Source organism: Macaca nemestrina, chromosome 1 (assembly GCF_043159975.1).
Source record: "Macaca nemestrina isolate mMacNem1 chromosome 1, mMacNem.hap1, whole genome shotgun sequence".
In the NCBI taxonomy this organism is placed as follows: Eukaryota; Metazoa; Chordata; class Mammalia; order Primates; family Cercopithecidae; genus Macaca; species Macaca nemestrina.
This window is the reverse complement of record NC_092125.1, coordinates 16,398,849-16,425,119: the sequence shown is the minus strand read 5'-3', so window position 1 is coordinate 16,425,119 and position 26,271 is coordinate 16,398,849. Positions and strand designations below refer to the sequence as shown.

Here is a 26,271-nt window from a genome sequence, read left to right as displayed (position 1 = left end):
TTCGAAAAACTCCTAGAGGAAAAACAGATTACTTATATAGAAATTAGAATTATGTTGTCATCGAAATTCTTTTTTTTTTTTTTTTTTTGAGACGGAGTCTCGCTCTGCCGCCCAGGCTGGAGTGCAGTGGCCGGATCTCAGCTCACTGCAGGCTCCGCCTCCCGGGTTCACGCCATTCTCCTGCCTCAGCCTCCCGAGTAGTTGGGACTACAGGCACCCGCCACCGCGCCCGGCTAGTTTTTTGTATTTTTTAGTAGAGACGGGGTTTCACCGTGTTAGCCAGGATGGTCTCGATCTCCTGACCTCGTGATCCGCCCGTCTCGGCCTCCCAAAGTGCTGGGATTACAGGCTTGAGCCACCGCGCCCGGCCTGTCATCGAAATTCTTATTGGCAAAACTGTAGGTTAAAAAAAAATCTGGGCCAGGTGCAGTGGCTCACACCTGTAATCCCAGCACTTTGGGAGGCTGAGGTGGGCGGATCACAAGGTCAAGAGGTCGAGACCAGCCTGGCCAATGTGGTGAAACCCTGTCTCTACTAAAAATACAAAAATTAGCTGGGCACGGTGGTGGGCACCTGTAATCCCAGCTGCTTGGGAGGCTGAGGCAGGAGAATCGCTTGAATCCAGGAGGCAGAGGCTGCAGTGAGCCAAGATAGTGCCACTGTACTCCAGTCTGACGACAGAGCGAGATTCCATCTTAAAAAAAAAAAAAAAAACCAGTCAGGCATGGTGGCTCATGCCTGTAATTCCAGCACGTTTGAGGCTGAGATGGGAGGATCGCTTGAGCTCAGTAGGTTGAGGCGGCAGTGAGATGTGATTGCATCACTGCACTCCAGCCTGGGCAACAGATTTGGACCCCATCTCAAAAGAAACAAATTCTGAGATGTTCTGGGGAAAAATTATTTTTAAACCAATTGTTTCATACCCAACCAAAGAGCACTCAAATGGTAGGGCAATGATATAAAAGTATTTGTAAACATTCAAGGACTCAGAAACAGACCTTCTCTAGAGTTAAGATTTGTTCAAAGATTATTTACTACAAAATGACAATTTTGATCTAAGAAAACAATCACACAAAATATAGTTTAAATAATGGTATGTAAAGTATCCAGGATAATTTATAGGTAAGTTAAATAAAATACATGGTGATACCATCAAACCTTCAACTTTTTCTTAAGTTCAGGTTGCAGTTTGCCTCTCTACCCCACCCCCGAACAGTTTTATGTGGTGTGTAGACATCGCGCCATTAAATCCAGTAATAAGTCACTGTCAGATATCTTGCATACATGCTAGCACTTAAATCAGCATCTCTCTATCCTGGATCCCCCAGGTGATATGGAGGTGATCCTGGCCTGAATAAGGTTTGATGCCTGAGGTGGGCTGAGAATGGCTTCAAAGATATGTTCACATCTTAATTCTGGAAGCCTGTAAATATGACCTCATTTGGAAATAGGGTCTGCACAGATATGCCTAAGTTAAGGATCTCCAGGTAAGACAGTCTTCACAAGCATCTTTATAAGGGAGAGACAGACACAGAGGAGAAGGTGACGTGAAGATGGAGGCAGAGATGGAAGTGATAAGGAAGGCTGAGGAGGCGCAGCAATGTTGGCAACACCGGAAGCTGGACGTGGTGAACAGGGAACTCCCTTAGAGCCTCTGGAGGCCCTGCTGGCACATGAATCTCAGACCTGGCCTCCAGCACTCTGAGAGGAAAATTTTTGTTAACTCACCAAGTGTGTAGTAATTTGTCATCGCAGCCACAGGAGACGAATACAACACCCTTTAACTGACACCACACATAAATACACACTCTCTACAGAACTGTTACTCCCCGTCTCCGGCTTTGTTATGCCTGTACTTGGCTATGTTACTACCCATATCTGGCTATGTTACTCCCCCCCATCTCTGGCTATGTTACTTCTCATATCTAGCCATGTTATTCCAACCATCTCTGGCTATGTTATTCCCCTATATGTGGCTATGTTACTCCCCATATCTGACTGTGTTACTCCTCCCATATTTGGCTAAGTTACTCACCACCAATGGCTATGTTACTCCCCTGATATCTGGCTATGTTACTGCCCCCATATGTGGTTATATTACTGTCTCCATATCTGGCTATGTTACTCCCCATCTCTGACTATGTTACTACCTCTGAATTTGGCTATGTTACTCCCGTCATATCTGAGTATGTTACTCATCATCTCTGGCTGTTAGTCCTCCACATGTGTCAATGTTCCCCCATATCTGGTTATGTTACTACTCCATATGTGGCTATGTCACTTTCCCTTTCTATGGCTATATTACACCCCTCATATATGGCTATGTTACTTCCATCATATATGGCTATGTTACTCCCTAATATGAGGTTATCACTCTCCCCCTATCTGGCTAAGTTACTCCCCATCTCTGGTTATGTTACTCCCCCATATGTGGCTATGTTAGTCTCACCATATCTGACTATGTTACTCCCCCCATATGTGGCTATGTTACCCTCCCCATAACTTGCTATGTTACTCCTTTTCTATCTGGCTATGTTAGTCTCACCGTATCCAGTTATGATACTCGCCATATGTGGCTATGTTACTCTCCCCATAATTGGCTATGTTACTCCCCTCCTATCTGGCTATGTTACTTTCCTAATATGTGGCTATGTTACTCCCCCATATGAGGCTATAACACTCTCCACATATCTAGCTAAGTTACTCAGCATCTCTGGCTATGTTACTCCCCAATATGTGGCTGTGTTACTCTCCCCAATTTTGGCTATGTTACTCCCCTCACACATGGCTACGTTACTCTCCCCATATATGGTTATGTTACTCTCCCCATAACTGGCTATGTTAATCCACCATTTGTGGCTATGTTACTCTCTGTATCTGGCTATGTCACTCCCCTCATATGTGGCTATGTTGCTCCCTTCATAGATGGCTATGTTACTCTCCCCATGTCTGTCTATGTTTCTCCCCTCATATATGGCTATATTACTCTCCCCATATGTGGCTATGTTACCCTCCTCATATCTGGCTATGTTACTCCACCATTTGTGGCTATATTATTCTCCCTGTATCTGGCTATGTTACTCCCCTCATATCTGGCTATGTTGCTCCCTTCATAGATGGCTGTTACTCTCCCCATATCTGGCTATGTTACTCCCCCATATGAGGCTATCTCACTTTCCCCATATTTGGCTAAGTTAATCCCCATCTCTGGCTATGTTACTCTCCCAAATGTGGCTATGTTAGTCTCACCATATCCAGCTATGTTACTCCCTCATATGTGGCTATCTTACTCTCTTCATAACTGGCTATGTTACTCCCTCATATGTGGCTGTTACTACCCCACATGAGGCTATGACAATCTCCACATCTCTGGTTATGTTACTCCCCCTTATGTAGCTATGTTAGTCTCCCCAGATGTGGCTAGGTTACTCCCCCATATGAGGCTATGTCACTCTCACCAAATTTGACTAAGTTACTCCACATCTCTGGCTATGTTACTCCCCTCATATCTGGCTATGCTACTCTCCTATATGTGGCTATGTTACTCTTCCCATCCCTGTCTATGTTACTCCCTTCATATATGGCAAAGGTAATTCCACACATGTGGCTATGTTAATCCATATCTGCCTATGTTACTCCCCTCATATATGGCTGTGTTACTTCCCCATATGTGGCTATGTTACTCTCCCCATCTCTGGCTATGTTACTCTCCCCATCTCTGGCTATGTTACTCCCCCATATCTAGCTATGTTACTCCCCCCATATCTGGCTATGTTACTCCCCCATATTTGGCTATGTTACTCCACCATGTCTGGCTATGTTACTTTCCATCTCTGGTTATGTCACTCCCTCTATATTTGGCTATGTTATGCCCCCCAGTTCTGATTATGTTACTCCCCCCATATCTGGCTATGTTACTCACCAATATCTGACTATGTTTCTCCACCTATATCTGGCTATGTTATTCCTTATCTCTAGTTATGTTACTCCCCTCATATCTGCATGTAACACCCCCATATGGCTCTGTTACTCTCCCCATATCTGGCTATGTTACTTACCAATCTCTGGATATGTTACTCCCTCTATACTTGAGTCTTTTACTCCCCTCATATCTGGCTATGTTACTCTCCATCCCTAGATATGTTGCTTCTCCTATATCTGGCTATGTTACTGCTCCATATGTTATTATGTTACTCTCCCTATATCTGACTATGTTATTCCCCCCATATCTATGTTACTCCCCACCTCTGACTATGTTACTCCCCTAAATGTTGCTATGTTAGTATCCCCATATCTGGCTATGTTACTCTCCCATATGTGGCTTTGTTACTCCCCGACAGGTGGTTGTGTTACAGTCACCATGTTGGACTATGTTACTCCCCCATATGTGGCTATGTTAGTCTCCCAATATCTGGCTATGTTTTTCCCCCATGTAAGGCTATGTTACTTTTCCATACAAGGCTATGTTACTCTTCCCATAGGTGGCTGTGTTAATCTCCACATATGTGGCTATGTTACTCCCCCATAGGTGACTGTGTTACTCTCCCCAGGTCTGGCTATGTTACTCCCCTATATGTGACTATGTTAATATCCCCATATCTGCCTATGTTATTACCCCATACATGGCTATGTTACTACACCATAGGAGGCTATGTTACCCTCCCCATAACTGGCAATGTTACTTCCCTTATATATGGCTATGTTAGTCCCCCATATGAGGCTATATTACTCGCCCCCATCTGGCTATGTCACTGTCCTCACATGTGCCTATGTTACTCCCCCATATGAACCTATGTAACTCTCTCCATATCTAGCTAAGTACTCCCCATCTCTGGCTATGTTACTTCCCCATAGGTGGCTATGTTAGTCTCCCAATATCTGGCTATGTTACTCCCCATTATGTGGCTATGTTACTCCCCATCTCTGGTTATGTTACCCCCTCTATATGTGGCTGTTACTACCCCATATGTGACTATGTTACTCTTCCCATATATGGCTATGTTACTCCCCCATATGTGCCTATGTTATTCTACCCATATATGGCTATGTTGCTCCCTTCATATATGGCTATGTTACTCCCCCATATGTGGCTATGTTACTCTACCCATCTCTGCCTATGTTACTCCCATCATATCTAGCTATGGTACTTCCCCATATGTGGCTACGGTACTCTGCCCATATCTGGCAATGTTACTCCTCTCATATCTGGCTATGTTATTCCTCCCATATCTGGCTATGTGACTCCCCTATATCTGGCTGTGTTAGTCCCCCATCTCTGACTATGTTTTTCCACCTTTGGCTATGTTATTCCCCATCTCTAGCTATGTTACTCCCTTCATATCTGGCTATGTAACTCTCCCATATGTGGCTATGTTACTCTCCCCATATCTGGATATGTTACTTACCAATCTCTGGCCATGTTGCTCCCTCTATCCTTGGCTATATTTTTCCCCTCCTATCTGGCTAGGTTACTGCTCTCCATATGGCTATATTATTCCTCTCATATCTGACTATGTTACTTCCCCCATATGTGGCCATGTTACTCTCCCCATGTTTGGCTGTTAATCCCCTCATTTCTGGCTATGTTACTCCCCCATATGTGGCTATGTTATTCCCCTCTTATCTGGCTATGCTACTCCCCCACATGAGGCGATTGCATTCTTCACATATCTGGTGAAGTTACTCCCCATCTCTGGCTATGTTATTCCCCCACATGTGGCTATGTTAGTATCCCCATATCTGGCTATGTTACTAGCCCATATGTGGCTATGTTACTTCACCAATATCTATGTTTCTCCACCTATATCTGGCTATGTTATTCCCCATCTCTAGCTATGTTACTCCCCTCATATCTAGCTATGTAATTCCCCCATATATGGCTATGTTACCCTCTCTCTTTCTGGCTATGTTACTCCCAATCTCTGGCTATGTTACTCCTTCTACACTTGGCTATGTTACTCCCTCTATAGTTGGCTATGTTACTCCCCTCTTATCTGGCTAGTTACTCTCCATTTCAAGTATGTTGCTTTCCCTATATCTGGCTATATTACTCCCCCATATGTGGTTATGTTACTGTCCCCATATCTGGCTATGTTGCCCACCCATATGTGACTGTGTTACTCTGGCCATATCTGGCTATGTTATTCCCCTCAGATCTGCATATGTTACTCCCCTCATATATGACTCTGTTAATCCCCGATATGAGGCTATGTCACTCTCCCCATATCTGGCTAAGTTACTTCCCATCTCTGGCTATGTTACTTCCCCATATGTAACTATGTGAGTCTCCCTATATCTGGCTATGTTACTTCCCTCATATATGGCTATGTTACTCCTTCATACGTGGCTATGTTACTCCTTCATATGAGGCTATGTTACTTTTCCCATTTCTGGATATGTTACTCCCTTCATATCTGGCTATGTTACTCTCCCATATGTGGCTATGATACTCCTTCATATGTGGCTATGTTACTCCTTCATATGAAGCTATGTTACTCTCCCCATTTCTGGCTATGTTACTCCCCTCATATCTGGCTATGTTACTCTCCCATATGTGGGTATGTTACTCTCCCTATGTTTGGCTATGTGCCTTCCCTCATTTCTGGCTATGATGCTCCCCCATATGTGGCTATGTTACACTTCCCATATCTGGCTATGTTACTCCCAATATATCTGGCTATGTTACTTCCCAATATGTGACTATGTTACTCTCCCATATCTGGTTATGTTACTCCCCTCATATCTGGCTATGTTACTTCCCCACATGAGGCAATGGCACTCTCCACATATCTGGCTAAGTTATTCCCCATCTATGGCTATGTTACTCCCTCATAAGTGGCTATGTTTCTCTTTCCATATCTGGCTATGTTCCACCCCTCTTATATGGCTATGTTACTCCTTCATGTGTGGGTATTTTACTCTCTCCATCTCTGGCTATGTTACTCCCCTTATATCTTGCTATGTTCCTCCCCCATGTGTGGCTATGTTGCTCTCCCCATCTCTGGTTATGTTACTCCCTCTGTATTTGGCTATTTTATGCCCCCATATCTGGCTATGTTACTACCCCTGTATCTGGCTGTTACTCCCCCCATATCTGACTGTGTTATTCCCATCTCTAGCTATGTTACTCCCCTCATATCTAGCTATTTTATTCCCCAATATGTGGCTGTGTTACTCTCCCCATCTCAGGCTATTTTACTCCCAATCTCTGGCTATATTACTCCCTCTGTACATGGCTATGTTACTCCCTTCTTATCTGGCTATGTTACTCTCCATCTCTAGCTATGTTGGTTTCCCTATAACTGGCTATGTTGCTCCCCCATATGTGGTTATATTACTCTCCCCATATCAGGCTATGTTACTCCCATCATATCCAGCTATGTGCATATCCAGCTATTTTTCATATGTGCCTATGTTACTCTCCCCATATCTGGTGCTTTTACTCCCCTCATATATGGGTATGCTACTCCCCCATATGTGGCTATATTACTCCCCCCATATGTGGTGCTTTTACTCTGCTTGTATATGGCTGTGCTACTTTCCCACATGTGCCTGTTATTCTCCCCATATCTGGCAAGGTTACTCCCCTCATATATGGCTATGTTACTCCCCCATATGTGGCTATGTTAATCTTCCCATATCTTGCTGTGTTACTCCCCTTCTCTGGCAATGTTACTTTTCCTGTATCTGGTTATGTTTACTTCCCTATATCTGGCTATGTTAATCACCATCTATAGCTATGCTACTCCACCATTTCTGGCTATGTTACTCCCCCATATTTGGCTATATTACTCTCCCCATATCTGGCTATATTGCTCCCCATTTATGGCTCTTACTTTGTCTATATTTAGCCAGGTTACTCCCCTTATTTGTGGCTTTGTTACTTTCCTCATATACGGCTACATGACTCCCCATATCTGGCTTTGTTACTCTCCCCATATCTGGCTATGTTAATCCCCATATCTTTCTGTGTTATTACCCATATGTGGCTGTTATTCCCCCCATATCTAGCTCTGTTACTCCCCGTCTCTGGCTATGTTACTTTTTCTATGTCTGGCTACATTACTCCCCTTAATCTGGCTACTATGTTACTCCTCCCATATCTGGTTATGTTACTCTCCCCATATCTAGCCATGTAACTTATCCAAATGTGGCTATGTTACTCCCCCATATGTGTCTATGTTACTCTCCCCATCTCTGGCTATGCTACTTTTCCATATGTGGCTATGATACTCTCCCTACATCTGGCTATGTTACTCCACATCTCTGGTTATTTCACTTCCTCTATATTTGGCTACGTTACTCCCATCATATGTGGCTATGTTGCTTTCCTCATTACTCGCTATGTTTCTCCCCCATCTCTGGCTCTGTTACTTTCCATATATCTGACTATGTCAGTCTCCCATATGTGGTTATGTGACTCCCCCTATATCTGGCTATGTTACCCTCTATGTATTTGGCTATGTTACTCCCCTCATATCTGGCTATCTTACTTCCCATCTCTGGCTATGTTACTTTCCTATCTATATGTGGCTATGCTATGCTCTCCATATCTTGCTATGTTACTCTCAATCTCTTGCTATGTTACTGCCTTGATATTTGGCTATGTTACTCCCCATCTGTGGCTATGTTACTTTCCTTATATCTGACTATGTTACTCCTCTCATATCTGGCTGTTTCTTCCCCGATCTCTGGCTATGTTATTCCCCATCTCTGGCTATTTTATTTTCCCTATGTCTGGCTATGTTACTCACCCATAAGTGATCATGTTACTACTGCCATATCTGGCTATGTTACTACTCATCTCTGGCTATGTTACTCTTTGTCTTTGGCTATGTTACTTTCTGTATATCTGACTATGTTACTCCCCCTATATCTGGCTATGTTAACCCTCATTTATAGCTATGTCACTTTCCCTATACCTGGCTTTGTTACTCCCCCATATGTGAGTATGTTACTCTCCCCATATCTCGCTATGTTACTCCCCCATACATGGCTATGTTCCTCTCCCCATATCTGGCTATGTTACCCCCCATCTTTGGCTCTGTTACTCCCAATATATTTGGCAGTGTTACTCCCCTCATATATGGCTATGTTACTGTCCTCATATCTGGCTATGTTATTTCCTATCTTTGGCTATGCTAGTTTCCTTATACCTGGCTGTGTTACTCTCCCATATGTGGTTATGTTACTCCTGCCATATCCGGCTTTGTTATTCCCCATCTCTGGCTATGTTGCTCTCTATATTTGGCTATGTTACTCTTCATCTCTGGCTATGTTACTCCCCCCATATCTGGCTATGTTACTCGCTGTCGCTGGCTATGTTACTCCCCATATCTCACTATCGCAGTGCTTCTAATATTTTAGATTATAGAGGAGTAAAATGTCAAAAGATAATTCTGGCAACTAACATTGGATTGTTCAATTTTTTATCTTAAAATCACACAGAAGAATAAAAATCATAACTATCATTGGTTCATAAATGGAAGGACATTTTAACATGATAGGTATTTACAAAAAGTAATTCCTTAACTTGAATACATTTCAATGTATGAGAAACACACACTATTATCCTTACTGTCATTGTGCAATGGAGCAGTTGGAAACTTCGTGACAGCTGGGTCTTCACCTATAAATGGGCATTTGGCCCTACTGGCTCTGTTGGCTTAAGTCTGACATACCTGTTTCTTTACCTTCTTTACCCTACTATTTGCCATCCCAGCCAGCTGCCAAAGAAAGTGTGCAGAAATTCTAGAACTCTTCTCTATCCAGTTCCCTCTATAAATCAGATTTAGATCAGTGGAGACTACAGTCAAGGAGTATCACTGTATATGTTGGTTAGCAAGAAATCAAGGATTATCAAAAAAGAATAACTTTCTAATTTTTTATATATGAAAAAAATTCTCTTTCCATTACTATGTTAAAAATATAACATTCTTGGCCGGGTGTGGTGGCTCACACCTGTAATCCCAGCATTTTGGGAGGCTGAGGCAGGTGGATCACGAGGTCAGGAGATTGAGACCCCCCTGGCTAACACGGTGAAACCCCGTCTCTTCTAAAAATACAAAAAATTAGCTGGGCATGGTGGTGGGCGCCTGTAGTCCCAGATACTCGGGAAGCTGAGGCAGAAGAATGGCGTGAACCCGGAAGGCAGAGCTTGCAGTGAGCCAAGACCGTGCCACTGTACTCCAGCCTGGGTGACAGAGCGAGACTCTGTCTCAAAAAAAATAAATAAAACATTCTTATGTTTTAAATATTTATTAACAAAAGGAGAGAAAAATAAACATATAGCATCAAGAATTAAAACAGAGATAAAGAGAAGTTTAAGAAGAAATAAGATAATATACAGTTGACCCTTGAACAACAAGGGCTTGAACTATACGGGTTCACCCTTTCTTCCATCTCTGTCACTCCTGAGACTACAAGACCAATCTATCCTTCTTCCTTTTCCTCAGCCTACCCAATGTGAAGACGATGAAGATGAAGACCTTAATAACGATCTACTTCCTCTCAATGAATATTAAGTACGTTTTCTCTTCCTTATGATTTTCTTTTCTCTAACTTTATTATAAGAATGTAGTATGTGGCCAGGTGTGGTGGCTCATGCCTGTAATCCCACCACTTTGGGAGGCTGAGGTGGGTGGATCGCGAGGTCAAGAGATCGAGACCATCCTGGCTAATATGGTGAAACTCTGACTCTTCTAAAAATACAAAAAATTAGCCAGGCATGGTAGCACGCACCTATAGTCCCAGCTAATCGGGAGGCTGAGGCAGGAAAATGGTATGAACCCACAAGGCAGAGCTTGCAGTGAGCTGAGATGGCACCACTGCACTCCAGCATGGGCAACAGAGTGAGACTCTGTCTCAAAAAAAAAAAAAAAAGAATGTAGGATATAATACATATATCATATAAAATATGTGTTAACTGACTGTTGATGTTATCAATAAAGATTCTAGTCAACAGTAGGCTATTAGTGCTTAAATTTTGGTGGATCCAAAAGTTATATGTGGACTTTCTATTGCAAGGGGTGGGGTGGGCTGGGCTGTGTCCATAACCCCTAACTTGTTCAAGGGTCAAATGTATTGTGATGAAGACGAAAGGTAGAGATAACAACATAGATTATGTTCATCTCAGAATCAAACAGCTCTGTTCTGCCTAGGCTCCCAGGTCTGGAACTACACTTCTCATCTTGCTGGGAGATATGAGACTAAAAAGCAAAATTATTAACTTCCTGAATACCCTAGGCTAGAAGTCTTGCTGTTCTCACATATGTTTCTGACAATTGTCATTAAACCAGTGGGTGGATTCAAAAACAACCCTCAACCTTAAAGCTACCTTCCCCAACAAGCTTTCCTCTCCCCTTCTTTTTTTCTGTATAAGCTCTAGTAACTTTTCGTGTTCTGCCAGCAAGCTGATGAGGTATTTCTAGAGGAAAAAAATTAAAACACTTGCAATACTCTTCAAGAGAGAGGTACCTTGCTGTAATCCACTGTCTCCTAAGGTGAGGTCTCCTCCTCAGTTCATATAGCTTCTTATATCTTTTTTCCTCTCATACTGAAACTAACCCAATAATTCCATAGATGGCTTTTTTTTTTTTTTTTTTTTTTTGATAAACATAGAAATTGACCCTTTTGTTCTTAAAGCTTGAAACTTAATATTTGATTTATCTGAGTTCCTTCCTTAGGAAATGATCTTCAGTCCTCTCAAAAAAAAAAATAAAAATAAAAAAGTATCAAAGAACTGAAACTCACCAGGTCACCACATCCAGACAATGAGATGCCAGACCCCTGACTCATCATGATTGCTTCCTGGCCCCTCCCTGGTTCTTGTTTTCTTACACATTGATACATTCTTCCCTGCTACGTAAATCACTAGGTTTAGCTGCTCAGGGAGATGGATTTGAGACTGAACTCTCATCTCTTGCCTGCAGCACCCAATTAAAGCCTTCTTCCTTGGCAAAATCACTGTCTCAGTCATAGGCTTTCTGTGCAGCGAGCAGGAGGACCTAGATCAAACCCCTGACGTTTCTGTAGCAATATTCCTTCAAAAATTCTTAGGTGACCCTGAAATCAACAAGTGGGGACCTCTGTTGTAAGTCAAATATCAAGGCAGATGAGTGACTTTAGATTTGAGAAAAAGGAATTTAGGATAAGGATTTGGTTTATTTGAAAATTTCCCTGTTTGCTTCTGTCTTTGCCTTTGAAGACACTGCTTGGAGAACTTTAAAAATAAAATACTAGAAAAGATTTGGGATTACCTCTTTTTATTATGTTGGAAACACCAAAGTTCAGAGAGGCCATGTGATCAGCCTTTCCTCCTCGATCTCTATTTTTCTGTTTCAGGAAGTTGAAACACAGAAAGTTCAAGAACAAAAAAAGAATCACTGACTTCAAAATGCTTTACATTGTGACATAATCTTAAAGCATGATTACATTGTCATTTAATCTGCCTACCTGCTCCATAACTGTAAATGTCTAGTTACCTTGTCCAAGAAGGCAAAGATACATTTACAACCAAAGGCTTCTCCCTCTCATTTTAGGTGACGAGGTATTCAACAATTTACCAGACTGCTCCTTGTTAAACTGATTATTAAATTTGCCAAATAGCATTATTGTCTGTTTTTGCAACAGTATCAACCAAAACCAGGTGAAATGCACCTTTGTTAAGAGCTTGGCTTATAGTCATTGATCTTGGTTAAAGTTTTGAAAAAGTCATGTGGGGACAATTGCCAATTTGGAAGTGGAATGGAATAAGACTGAGTGTGTTTGAGGTTCCTATTTGGTGGTTTCATCTGGTTTAATTTTTAGGTTTATTTTTGCTTTTTAATTCTTCAAACAAAGCAATTGAACTTTGGGGCTTTTTCTGGCAAGATCTGTATTTGCAGTTCCTTGTTAAATTTCCGTTTTATTGGTTGTGGGTTTTACAGCTTTCCCTCCACCCTCTTTATAGCACCTTGGGTAGTTCTAAGCACTGGGACTGGGTTATTAGGATTGGAGCCTTTCTTATGAGCCAACAAGGCATGAACTGTGAGCATTTTCTTCCACGGTGGGATATTCAGACCTGCTAGTACAGTTACATAACTGGGAACACATTGACACAGTTAAGGTTAATGACCTAATAACAACAGAAGGCACTTTTACAGACAAATGTGTTGTTGTAATTGTTGCAGCAATAACATATTGCACATGGGTGTTCCATCTGCCTTAGCACCACCCAGCCTGAGCACCATTCAATAGGCCGACTGGGAGAAGGAACACTTTGCTTTCAAATAGCTTAAACAACATCACTAGTGAATTCCTGAGTGCCAGAACACCTGTCATAAAGCCTGCTGACGCAGAAAATATCGAGTCCACAGCAGTTCCCATTTCTCCAAGACTGGGGATATCAGTTTGCCTCCGATTTTATTCTGTGCGCAATTTGCACTCTGAGAGTTAAGTTGACCTTTGCAGAAGCAGCACCTACTCTTTCAGGTCACTTAATGAGCACCAATTAACTAATGACTTCACTACGAACCTCTAGTAAATTAACTAATGGAAACAGGACATTGTGACCTCAGCCATTGTGCCTCATTTGCTACCCAAGTAACATGTTAACTTAAGGGCCCGATGAATACCTTGGAGGGCTGCCTTCTGCAGTCACGGAGAGCACTCTTCTGTAGTCACGGGGAGCACTCTTCTGCAGTCACGGGGAGCACTCTTCTGCAGTCAGGGGGAGCACTCTTCTGCAGTCACGGGGAGCACTCTTCTGTAGTCACGGGGAGCACTCTTCTGAATCTCAAGGTGAAATTGATCTTTCCATAAAAATGTTTCTGTCAACTAAAACGGAATGAGAAGGGTTTTCCCGAGAATGCAGTTCCTATTTTGGAAAACTATCAGGCTGTCAGGATGCCCTTAGTACTCTTAAGTAACTCACTTACTGGCACCCTGAGGCCTGGAAGAGTTAACATCCCTTTTGCACTGAGCTACAGCCACATCTACGAGATTGGTAAAAGGATTTTTTTTACTATCCCACTTCCTAGATGGGGAAACTACATTCTGAACATAGGAAATGGTGAAATTCACATCATAAATTACGTTACAATAAAAACTAATCTAGGCGGGGCACAATGGCTCATGCTTGTAATCCGAGTGCTTTGGGAGACTGAGGCAGGAGGATCACTTGAGACCAGGAGTTTGAGACCAGCCTAGGCAATATAGTGAGATCCTATCTCTACACTTAGAAAGAAAAAAAAAAATAAAAAAGGAATCTTGTTCTCATGAAGCACAGTTTCAGAGAACAAACAAGAAGTGAGGACTGATGGGGTCAGAGGAGTGTCTAAGGTGGAAGAGTGGGTATCAGCTCCAGCCATCCCCTTAAAATTCCTTTTTAAATTATCGTTTTCCCCCTCTCCCTTTCTCTTTGTAAGATTTTATTCTATCTTCTTGCCCGTGACAAGTTCTTTTCAGTTTACTGCTTAATGTGGTGGTCTGAAGATGAGTCTGTATTGGAGTAGACGTGGAGAAAAACACTCCATGTCTGGGAGGTTTAATCATTTACCCGATGTGCTACTGATATTTTAAAATGTCATGCTCTTCTGGTTAGAGTTTCCAATGTAATGTGACCCACATCAGCCCTCTCCAGTGTGGTGACACATCACCTCAACATGGGGCAGCAGGCAGGTGGCTGCGTCTGGGCACCCAGCTGGGTGATTCCTCCAGACGTGCTCTCCCTGTCTTCCCCTCTGGCCCTCAGCAGGAAGCCAGGGCCTATTTGAGCTGTTGCTGCAGCAGCCATGTGCATACTTTGCCCAAGAGAAAAGAAAGAAAATCCTTGCTCTTAAACGTAGATAAATTATGCTAACAAGAGAACACAAAATGGCTTCTTGGCAGGTGAGGACCCTGTTTGTGTGAGATCATGTACTTTTCCTTTTGCTTTTCTCCAACAGTTTACTTACAGGACACCCACAAATAGAATGTCACAGTCCTGGGGGACTGTTTCACCAGTATTTCACTGAATATCTGGGAACTGAGAAAGTACAAATGAATCAAACACAGTCCAGACCACAGCGTCGATGAGCAAATTGTCTAAAAAAGGAGTTACAAATGCTAATTCTAAAGCCAGATAGAAAGTTTAGACAGAGAGACCCTGGAGTTCAAGAGAAGGAGCAGTGACTTCTAACTTGGAGAGTTCAGGAAGAAGTGGGAACAGGTGGCCACTTGGAGGGTTCTGGAAGGCCAGTCCTGTTTGTGTTTGTCAACTTGGGCAAGATGTCAGAGGATCTGGGAGAGGAGCAAGAGGAGAATAGAAAGGAAAGACCCAACGTCTTATTGGGTCCAGAGGGTTTTCATTTCTTCAATCGGTAACACAGGTCCTATGGCAAAAAACTGATCACAGCTGATTTTCTGCAATATCGACATCACTTATGCTTTCTCCTGACACATGTAATGAAGTTTGAATCTATTCTTCCTTCCAAAAAGCTCTAAAAAGTTTCCTATGTGTATTGTAAGGAGGTTTAGTGAAATTAGTTGTTTTGAGATGGCTTGTTCTTTGCTCAGCTCCCTGTGCTGTTGTAAAGTGCCAATGCATAACCAGACAGCAATAACAGTTACCAAGAGAATTCCCTCCACAGCAATGTGGCCAGATGGTACTGAGTGATCAGGCACAGCCCGAGGGGCAAGAGGGGCAAGGTCTTGGCATCTGCTTCTTTGTAAAGGTAGATCTGCCGGAAGCACTTGCTTCTGGCCCATAGGAAGTAAGAACTCTGCATCCCCAGGCACACCTCTGAGTCATAAGTCTTGGAAAATTTATAAAAGTCATAAGTCATTAGAATTATGCAATAGGCTTTGGGACAAACGAGACGTTGGAGAGAGTTATTCTAAAATCTGAAAGAAGAAAGCTAGTTTTAAGAAAACAGAAATGGTAGCTACATCTTTGAATATTGTATTTTTAGGGAAACGCATACCCCATTTGAGAAGGTTAGCGACCTTGGCCTAAAGCGCTGTTTATGTTTAACATGAGGAATTGACTGAAATGTGCTCTCATAAGCATTTCTAGCACCATATTGACAACATTGGCCCACAGACAGAATAAGATGTGATCTTCCTATTGGACTAGGTTCATAGGAGCTTTTGTTCCTTAAATAACTCTAGTCGAGGCCGGGTGTCGTGGCTCACGCTTGTAATCTCAGCACTTTGGGAGGCTGAGGCGGGTGGATCACCTGAGGCCAGGAGTTTGAGACCAGGCTGGCCAACATGGTGAAACCCCATCTCTACTGAAAATACAAAAATTAGCCAGGCAAGGTGGCGGGCCTCTGTAATCCCAGCTACTCAGGAGGCTGAGGCAGGAGAATCGCTTGAACCTGGGAGGCAGAGGTAGCAGTGAGCTGAGATCGCACCACTGCACTCCAGCCTGGGTGACAGAGGGAGACTCCCTCTCAAACAAACAACAACCCTCTAGTCTAGCAGAAACCCATAATATGTTATCAGTTCTTCAACTCCATGAATGCTTGGATCCACATATCTTCCAGGATCCTTCCCTCTTGAGTTTGAGTCTGGCTGAACTTTCTCTACAAAAGAAATCACTGAAAAATAGGCAATGCTTCAATAACTGCCGTTTGTTAAGCGAACTTTGTTCCCAGTTGTAATTACTCTGCTTCAAAATAGCACAACAGCACCGGGTGAGAAAGTCATCCACAAAATTGTTTTTCCATCCTCCTGCTTGATGGACAATTGTACTCTCAAAAAAAAAAAAAAAAAAAAAAAAACCATCTTATTTAAAATTGTATTTTGCCATTGCTCTAGCCAAGAATGTCTTCGTAACACTTACCTTATTTTTTTTTCTGTGGTGGTCAATTCCATAATTCCTTTTGTACACTTAGAGGTGAATGGAGACTCACTACCTATATAATATATCTGCAAAGCCGAAGTGAGCAGCATTTGGAAGCCAGCACATCTATATCTGTTTCAGAGTCAGAGAATATATCCCACAGCTACCACTTCATGGTATACAGATGGTCACAAAGGGCAGAGGTCTCTACATTATCTGAACTTTGCCAGCCCTTCCAGCCTCAGCTCCTACTGTATGCTCCTTATCCCCGTCATGCCCTGACAATGCCAGCCAGCACTCCGGAGCCTCTCAGAAGGCACAGGATGTTTCCAGCTTCCATGCCTTTGCTTGCGCTCTTCTCTCCATTCACCGTGGGAGCACTTACACGCAGCTCAAGAGCATGTGGTTGAATTTGCGCAAATCCATTATTGGGTGTGGTATGCCAACTCTCACCAAAAGTCAAGTAAGTCATATATATTACAGGTTTCATTGTCAATAATATTTCTTGTGGAAATTATTACATACCTAACATTTTCTACTGTAGATTAAGTATATCGCAAAGACTTTCAACTTCTCTGCTAAGAATCAAATTTTAATTTCTTTAGTCACCCCTTGCCTATCATTTGATCTATCTTTAAATAGATCCATCCAGGTTAAGGTTCAATTCTTCTGACCAACACCTTTAGGAGACTATCCGACGCTTAACACTATAGTGTTAAGATACTTTATATTTTCTGAATCACAGATCAGGTTGAACAAGGATTTTGTATATCATATTTGTGTATAAGAGGCAGTCTAAATTATACAGTCTAGATGCTATTAGAATTTCTTGAATATTATAAGAATTTGGGGACCACAGTATAATATCGTAATTGGAAATAGGATTGGCCTAGAAATTCTGAGACATACGGTTTCCCTATCATGTTTCTGAATCTTATTGCTATATTTTCTCTTCTTTTGTTTTTAATCTCACTACCTACCACAGAAAGAGGATTTTTTTTCAATGTACATGGCTACATGAGACGTTTCAGAATCATACAATGTTTCATTCAACAAATATCTAGAAACAAGGCAAGTTTTTTTTAGTAGATTCCATTCTACTCCAATTGTCTTCTTAGTGGATGAAAATAGTCTTAAGATTTAGGAATCCAGTTACCCAGACACACAGGGGATTTACTGAACCTAAATACCACCCAGGAGCTCTAATGGGAGCTCCCAGCCTCAGCACCCCATGCATCAATTGGCAAACAGACTTCTTTCAGTCACTAAGGCACAACTACCTGCTGTTTTCAATTACTTCTTGCTTGACAAATGCAGTGGAGGCTACTCGCACAGTTTTTGTAAACTCCGGAAAGTGAAGGAAGACATTTTCAGAAGTCTTCCCACTGTGGGGAGACTTTCAAAGGCATCTGTCATGACTGTAGGGGGGGAAGCTTTGGAGGATTTTTTGCGTTAATAAAGACATCTTACAAGGAGACTTGCACTTAGGGCCCCAGAGTTTCTTCAAAGTGGTTTGTTTTTGACTTCTCGCTCATCTGTATTAGAGCCAAGACGTACGTCAGGGATCTCAGACAGCACATTTTTGTTTTCTAAACCTTCTGTACGCATCAAGCAATGCAGTTTAATGGCTTGTTGGGAATGTTAGTATAGGTTGTTTGTTGTTATTTGTTTCGTCCATTGCATCTTAAACAACACAATAAAACATTTGTATTGCCCCTTCTGAGAATGCGCTGCCAAGTGGATAAAAAGTAAAAGAGACTGAATCAAATAACAAAGATATTGACACTCTCCTGTAGACTCTTTGTTAGACTTTAGCGACTTCTATGAGGCGATAATATGCTATTGATCTGCCATTAGCATGATTTTAAAAGGTCTTATTTATTTAACTGTGTGCATTGAGAAAGATTCTTTTTCTATCTTACGTAGTAAGTAATACTGAAAAGAAAACAGCAATAAGAGTTAGAAACACGTCAGGGAAACCATATGCTTCAGAATTTCCAGGCCTATTTCTAGTTATGATATTGGATACTGGGGCACTGCCTGGCCTCTCCATGTACCAGATGGAGCAGGGTCCTGACTTGGCACACACGGTGATACCTCATGAGCCTACAAACAGCAAATACAGAGTGAGTTTCCCAGCGTAGAATCCCAGAATCCCAGAGTTGGAAAGGTACTTAGAGATGGCAGAATGCAGTCCTCTTTTGTTTTGTTTCGTTTTTTAAATAAGATCTGGGCCCAGGGAATTGATATCACTTGTCCAAGGATAACTGATTAATGGCAGACTTAAAGCTAGAGACCCAAGCTCTTACTCTCAGTCCAGACTTATTCCACTCAGTGCCGCACATTCACTGCTTCTTTGGTGTTCATTGCTCCCAAGGAGCATGGGAACTAATGTTCTGGCTTGATCTCATAAAGAAATGCAGTGAAAGACAGAAAAGCCTGTCATCGGCTGCTATCTCAGCACCAAAATTATCCCCACATCTCCAGGATTTCCTGAGCTACCCACAGGCACTAGGCAGTGGCACTGATCACTGTTGTTACCAACAACCCTTCCTCATGGATCTCTGACCCTGCACCCCCAGCAAACAGGATTGCCACATGGAAATGATAAGTAGAATTGTTATGAGTAAATGGTAGTAATACTTGTAACCATAATTATGGCTAAAACAATATTGAGTATTTAGAACATATTATATATAATGCCAATCACATGCATTGTCTCATTTAACTCTCATAGCAACTTCGTGAAATTAAATACTCTTATTATCTTCATTTCCAGATAAGAAAAATGAGGCCTACACAGATGAACTTGCCTAAGCTTATATACCTACGAAGTAACAAAGCAGGGATTTGAACAGAGACCATCCACCTCCAAAGTTAGCACCTTCCTAACTGTGCTTATGAGATAGACAGGGAGGGGAAGGTAGGTGAAAATTTCAGGGGGAAAAAAACAGTGTATGCAAAGATGTACAGGATATGAGAGCAAATCCTGTTCAAAGAACTACAAGGATTCAGTGCGCCCACAGCCCAGGGTGAGCGCAGTGAATCCAATGGCTGAGGCCTAGATTAGAAGCAAGGAAGGGAGTCTGATCATGAGAGCAGTGCATGGGAGTTAGACTTTGTCTCAGGCAGGAGCATCAGGAACGAAGAAAAGATCTAGCAGAATATTTGGGAAACAAAGTTACATAGGACCTACTGATTTGCTATTCATCTGTCTAAATCGCCTTCTACATGACAAGAAAAGTTTATCTACTCCCTATACACATTGGCAGTTTTTCTTTTAAAAGATATCACAATAAAAAATATCAATAAAGTTATGTGACTGACCAACCTGACCAACACAATGAAACCCCATCTCTACTAATAATGCAAAAGATTAGTCGGGCATGGTGGCTGGCACCTGTAATCCCAGCTACTATGGAGGCTGAGGCAGAAGAATCTCTTGAACTTGGGAGGCAGAGGTTGCAGTGAGCCGAGATAGAACCACTGCACTCCAACCTGGGTGACAAGAGTGAAACTCCATCTCAAAAAAAAAAAAAAGTGACTATTGGAGATGGAAGTAATTTTTCATTTTTTTTCTTAGTTTCAGTCTTGGTTCTTTTATACCACTTTGAATTCAAAAATATTATAGAACAGACATGTGTTATTCAATTAAACTCAGGTTTCATTTTAACATTGATTAGATTTTGAAAGCAGGATTGTCTACATAGAAGAACCAATGAGTCAGATATAGCTAATATGCTTCCAAACCTTGGAACAGAGATGCTGTCTCATCTAGGAGATGTTTCATTCCAACAGGGAGATGGCATTTTTCATATTTTTCTTGATTATTTTCTTTGCAAGATTAACATGAGTAATTGAAAGAGACGTTGGAATTAGCATATTGAGGGAATTGTTTATTATTTATGAGATAGAAATCACACTCCTATATAACCAAACTCATTAAGGCTCACATAATGTTTTTTCCATCTTCCGCAGACATAATTCCCATAACAAGTAAGTAGTTGATGCATCCCCAAAGTACATGAAACTCTCTGAGACCCAAGTTTATTATCCAGGAGTGGATGGCATCGTCCTGACCTGAGCCCTTTCTCCATCCCAGCAGTACTGCCCCAAAATATGCTGCCAGAAATAATACATGGGAAATAGCCCTTGCAAATTGATTTGCACCTGCCCCCAACATAGGGGGACTTGGTTGTTCCTGCACATGGAGCTTGGACGTGGCAATCAGCTCTGCACCCTCTCATTGGTTCTGCCTGTCCCATTTGTGCCCTGTTTGGCATCTCTAGCCAGCTTCCCACTGTGTCCCCTCCCCTGGCTTACAATTCTCTCTGCCACCCTTCCCATCATTCAAGCCCTTGCTCTGGTGCTTGAGGATTTCTTCCTCAGTAGGCTCGAAAGACAAAACACAACAATTTGCCCTTCATCCCCTTCCCTGGGTACTGTCACCTCGCCAGTTTCCTCACCAGTAAGATGCTTCTTCGAGGGTTGAAACAGTGAGCAACCCTGCTGTGCTCATGGCAATGATATGGACAGGAGATGGAAATACTGAGGAGAAGAGGGCGGTTCCCTGGCAAAGGCCCTACCCTCAAGCCTAGATGCCTGCGGCCCTAAGTGGGAACAGGCATTCCTGTTTTTGCACTCAAAAAAGTACCTTTTGTCCCACCATGCTCCCTATCCTGTACCCATATAAACCCTGAACCCCAGGCTCCAGAAGCAGATGAGGAGATGATGAGACAAACATGACGAACACCAGAACAGCGGGGCAGAGAAGGAGAAAAAAGAAGCAACGTCCGGAGGAGTTTGGCTGGGGACGGTTGGAGAGTTGGCTGCTGGATGGCCAAACTCCAGGGGAAGATCATCTTCCCACTCCATCCCCTGTCCAGCTCCCATTCCATCCCACTGAGAACCACCTCCACCACTCAATAAAACCCCCACATTCATCCTTCAAGTCCGTGCGTGACCTGATTTCTCTGGGACTCTGGACAAGAGCTCAGGGTACAGAAAGCTATCACACTGGCCCCCTGTCCTTGCAAAAAGGCACAGGGTCCACTGAACTGGTTCACCCTTAAGCCACCCGGGGACGGCAAGGCTAAAAGAGCGCACTGTAACATGCACCGACTTGGGCTATGGGAGTCACAGACACCCACCCCTGGATGCTGCCTTGGTGCCAGAGCCCAAAAGCGCTTGCCCGGTTCCTGCACCTGCCTGTCTGTATGCTTGCCCTCCGGTAAGGGGACTGAGTCCCAGGCAGCCAAACCGACAGCCCCACGCCCGTCACACGTCCCGCGAGGTGGGTGCAGGGACCTCCCTTTTCAGTACGTTCCAGGTGAGTCTTAGCCCTCCACCAAAGTATCAGCTCCACACAAGCAGGGATTTGGGTTTGTTTGGTTGACGGTGGTGTCCCCAGTATCTAGAACAGTGCTTGGAAGACAGCTGATGTTCGATAAATATTTGTTGAATGAAAAAGTGAATATATTCGTGTAGTAAGTTCTTAAGAAATAAAAATTTTACATTTAAAATTAATTAAATCTATTTGTCTTTTCCCCTCAGGTGCCTGTTTTGGTGACATGATGAGAAAATTATTAACACTTACAAATGTATGAAACTATTTTCACAAATGCACATATCTACTTAAAATCTGTATGTAATATATGTGCACACACATATATGTGTGTGTGTATATATATGTGTTTGTGTGTATACAGCCGACTCTTGAAGGGTTTTAACTGCACTGGTTCACTTATACACAGATTTTCTTGCACTTCTGCCACCCCTGGATAGTAAGACCAACTCCTTCTTCTGCCTCCTCCTCAGCCTACTCAGTGTGAAGACATCCAGGATGAAGACCTTGATGATGATCCACTTCCACTTAATGGAAGTAAATCTATTTTCTCTTCCTTATTTTCTTAATCACACTTTCCTTTTTCTAGCTTACTTTATTGTAAGAATGCAGTATATAATACATATAACATACAAAATATATCTTAGTTGACAGTTTATGTTATCTGTAAGGCTTCTGGTCAACAGTAGGCTATTAGTAGTTAAATTTTTGGAGAGTCAAAAATTATAGGCAAATTAGCCACTGGGCAGGAGGTCAGCACCCTTAACCTCCACATTGTTTAAGGGTCAACCATATACAGAGATGGGGAGAATGAGAGAGAGAGAGAAAGAAAGAGAGAGAGGATTAAATTTCACTGGGTATTTTTTTATGTACCAGACACTGAAATACTGTGTGTGTATTTTCCCATTTAATCTTCATGATGTTCTTTTTTTTTTTTTTTTTTTTTTTGAGATGGATTCTCGCTCTGTCGCCCAGGCTGGAGTGCAGTGATGCGATCTCGGCTCACTGCAAGCTCTGCCTCCCAGGTTCACGCCATTCTCCTGCCTCAGCCTCCTGAGTAGCTGGGACTACAGGCGCCTGCCACCACGCCCGGCTAATTTTTTGTATTTTTAGTAGAGACGGGGTTTCACTGTGTTAGCCAGGATGGTCTTGATCTCCTGACCTCATGATCTGCCCGTCATGATTGTCTAATCATGACAGAACTTTGTGCCAAATATCATTACCCCAATTTTTTTTCCAGACTAAGAAACAAAGGCTGGAGATTTAGAAACCTTATCTATATTCACACAAAGATGACATTTATATTTAAATTTTAGATTTAAAGTTTTAATCCACCATAAATTTATGTTGATATGAATATAGCCTATCTTGTAGGGGTTATTTCAAGTTCATGGCTTTTTGGCTCCAAAATCCATCAGAACTGCATGGAAGACTACCCACATACACACACACGCACAAACACACACACACTTGCCTATATGCAGAGAGAGAGAGTGTGTGTGAAAAGAATCAGTATCTCTCATCAGATTCTTTAAATGGTTCATAACCTGAAAATGATTGTAAATCATAGGTCGAAGAGATGATTTTGTTCTAAATGGAAAGCCCAGTTTTCCTAATACTGTGTATTAAAAACTATAAGATTCCCTTGTAATTGAAAATGTTATTTTTATAAACAGCTAGAGCTCTGACGTCAGGAAGACCTGGTATTGAATCACAATGCAACCACCTCTTGGCTTTGTGATCTTATGCAAGTGACTTGACCTGTCTGAGGCTATATCCACATCTGTAAAGTGGGATAATCCAGTATCTCATAAGCCCAGTTCTAGGATTAAATCAGGTAATACATGTAGTGTACTCAGCAATGAGTCTGCTTCATAGTAAACCTTCAATAAAAGCATTTATTAATATAATTCCCATATATATTGTGTTCTGGTCTTGAATTTTCTGTGTCACCCACTTTTGTGGATATGTTTGCCTATTACTCCAAGATACGAATATTTAAAGGGTCTTGGCTTTATTGCCAAATTGCTCAAGGAAGTCTATACGAATTTACATCTGCATCCCCCATAGGCAACCTATCAGTGCTGCATCTCCCCCCATCAGCGTAGTGCATTCTGATTTTAAAGAATCTTTGCTTATTTGATGGATGAAAAGTCTTATGTTCACTTTAATTCATGTTTTTTTTAAATTTATTTGTGTGTGTGTTTTTTTTTACGTGGGGTCTCCCTCTGTCACCCAGGCTGGTATGCAGTGGTACAATCACGGCTTACTGCAGCCTCGAACTCCTGGAATCATGCAATCCTCCCACCTCAGCCTCCCAAGTAGCTGGGACTAAAGACACACAAAACCATACCCGGCTAACTCTTTAAATTTTTTCTAAAAACAAGCTCTTTCTATGTTGCCCAGGCTGGTCTTGAACTCCTAGGCTCCAGCAGTCCTCCCACCTTGACCTCCCAAAGTACTAGGATTTCAGGAATGAGCCACTGCAAGCAGCCCCATGTTTCTTTGGTTACTAATGAGGCTTTCCATTTTCCCCAAGTTTATTGACAATGTATATTTCCTTTAAGTGAATGGCAGAGATGGCTGTTCTCCCCTTTTATGGGAACAGCAAAGCCAGACACATGGCTACAGGACAAAACACATTTCCCAGTCTCCCTTGATGAGTGTGCTTATGTCACCAAATTCTCAACAAAACAATGTATGCAACTTTCATCTCACATGAAGAGGAACTGTCTATTGTCTTCCAACTGGCTAGGCAGATGTATCCACAGCCCATCTTCAACCATGCAGACGGGGAAAATGCCTTATGGTAGGGAGAAGCAACGATCTAGAAGTCATCCAGGTTTCTGCCTGTGAGGGAAGGAGTTGCCCTGCCGTCCTGGGGCACTCCCTGGGACAGTTAGATGAAAGAGATAGAAACTTCTGTGTTCTTTAACCTACGATATTTTTAAACAGTTTTTTTGCTCCAGCAGCTTATTTTTTGTATTATTAATAAATATCGTTTGTCCATTTATTCATTGGAATATTAGCACTTTTTACTGATTTGTGGGAATTCTTTGCTGTATTTGAGGCAAACATCTTTATGTAGTCAATTTCATTACGCTTTTTTGGTGTGACATCTTCCTTTGCATTAGCTTAAAAAATTCTTTCTGGCCAGGCATGGTGGCTCACGCCTGTAATCCCAGCACTTTAGGAGGCTGAGGCAGGTGGATCACCTGAGGTCAGGAGTTTGAGAGCAGCTCGGCCAACATGGTGAAACCCCGTCTTCACTAAAAATACAAAAATTAGCCAGGCGTGGCGGCAAGCATGGTGGCAAGCGCCCAGCTACTCGGGAGGCTGAGGCAGGAGAATGGCTTGATCCCAGGTGGCAGAGGTTGCAATGAGCAGAGGTTGCAGTGAGTCGAGATTGCGCCACTGCACTCCAGCCTGGGTGACAAAGCCAGACTCCGTCTCAAAAATCAAACAAACAAACAAAAAACCTCTTTCCTATATAGACATTATATTTATTCCTTTTTTATGATTTTCAAATTTCTGGTTGAATTCATTGATCTAGCTGTTCTTATTACATTGAATGAATGGATGATAAAATATTTCAACATCATTTTCCCAAATAATTCATTTATTCTCACTTCTCAGCACCATTTATAAAACAATCCCTCCTTTTCCTGATGACTACGATGCTATCATCATCATACTCTATATATCAGTTCTCTATTTTAGGATCTGTTTCAGAATTTTATATTCTGAATCACTCATCAGTCTCTTCTAGCACCGGTTCTACATCGCTTTAATAATTGTAGCATAAAGTTGGGCAAATCTCTTTTTATTGCTGTGGCAAGGTGAGTCAGGGCAGTTGCCACGATGTTGTAAAATTTAAAGAAAGCATTTTATGGAGAAACCATATAAATCAAGGATTAGGAGAGAAAGCACATGGTTCCCTGTTCTCTCATCAATCCAGAGAGGTGTTCCAGTGCAGGGCACTGTTGGCACACAGTGAGTGGGGCTGTGATCTAAAAGGGACTCTGCCTTCCCTACCCTACCTGGTTATAGCACAAGCATAATATCTGCTTTACATATGCATGCGCCCTGTATATTCACATTCACTCTTTTTGCTTCTCCACTC

The 26,271-nt window shown here is 42.2% G+C and overlaps 1 long non-coding RNA gene across 4 annotated transcripts in view; it reads left to right on the top strand.

Moving 5' to 3' along the window:
* The window catches only part of LOC105464128 (uncharacterized), a 34,754-nt gene extending 10,554 nt beyond the window's left edge, over window positions 1-24,200 (top strand). For 2 of the 4 annotated variants that reach the window (XR_011610459.1, XR_011610457.1), the window contains exons 4-7: window positions 10,455-10,523; window positions 16,857-17,267; window positions 19,584-19,727; window positions 22,358-24,200. This is a non-coding gene — a long non-coding RNA (uncharacterized lncRNA). The other 2 variants (XR_011610461.1, XR_011610458.1) reach the window with 2 other exon arrangements.
* Window positions 24,201-26,271: the final 2,071 nt, after the last annotated feature.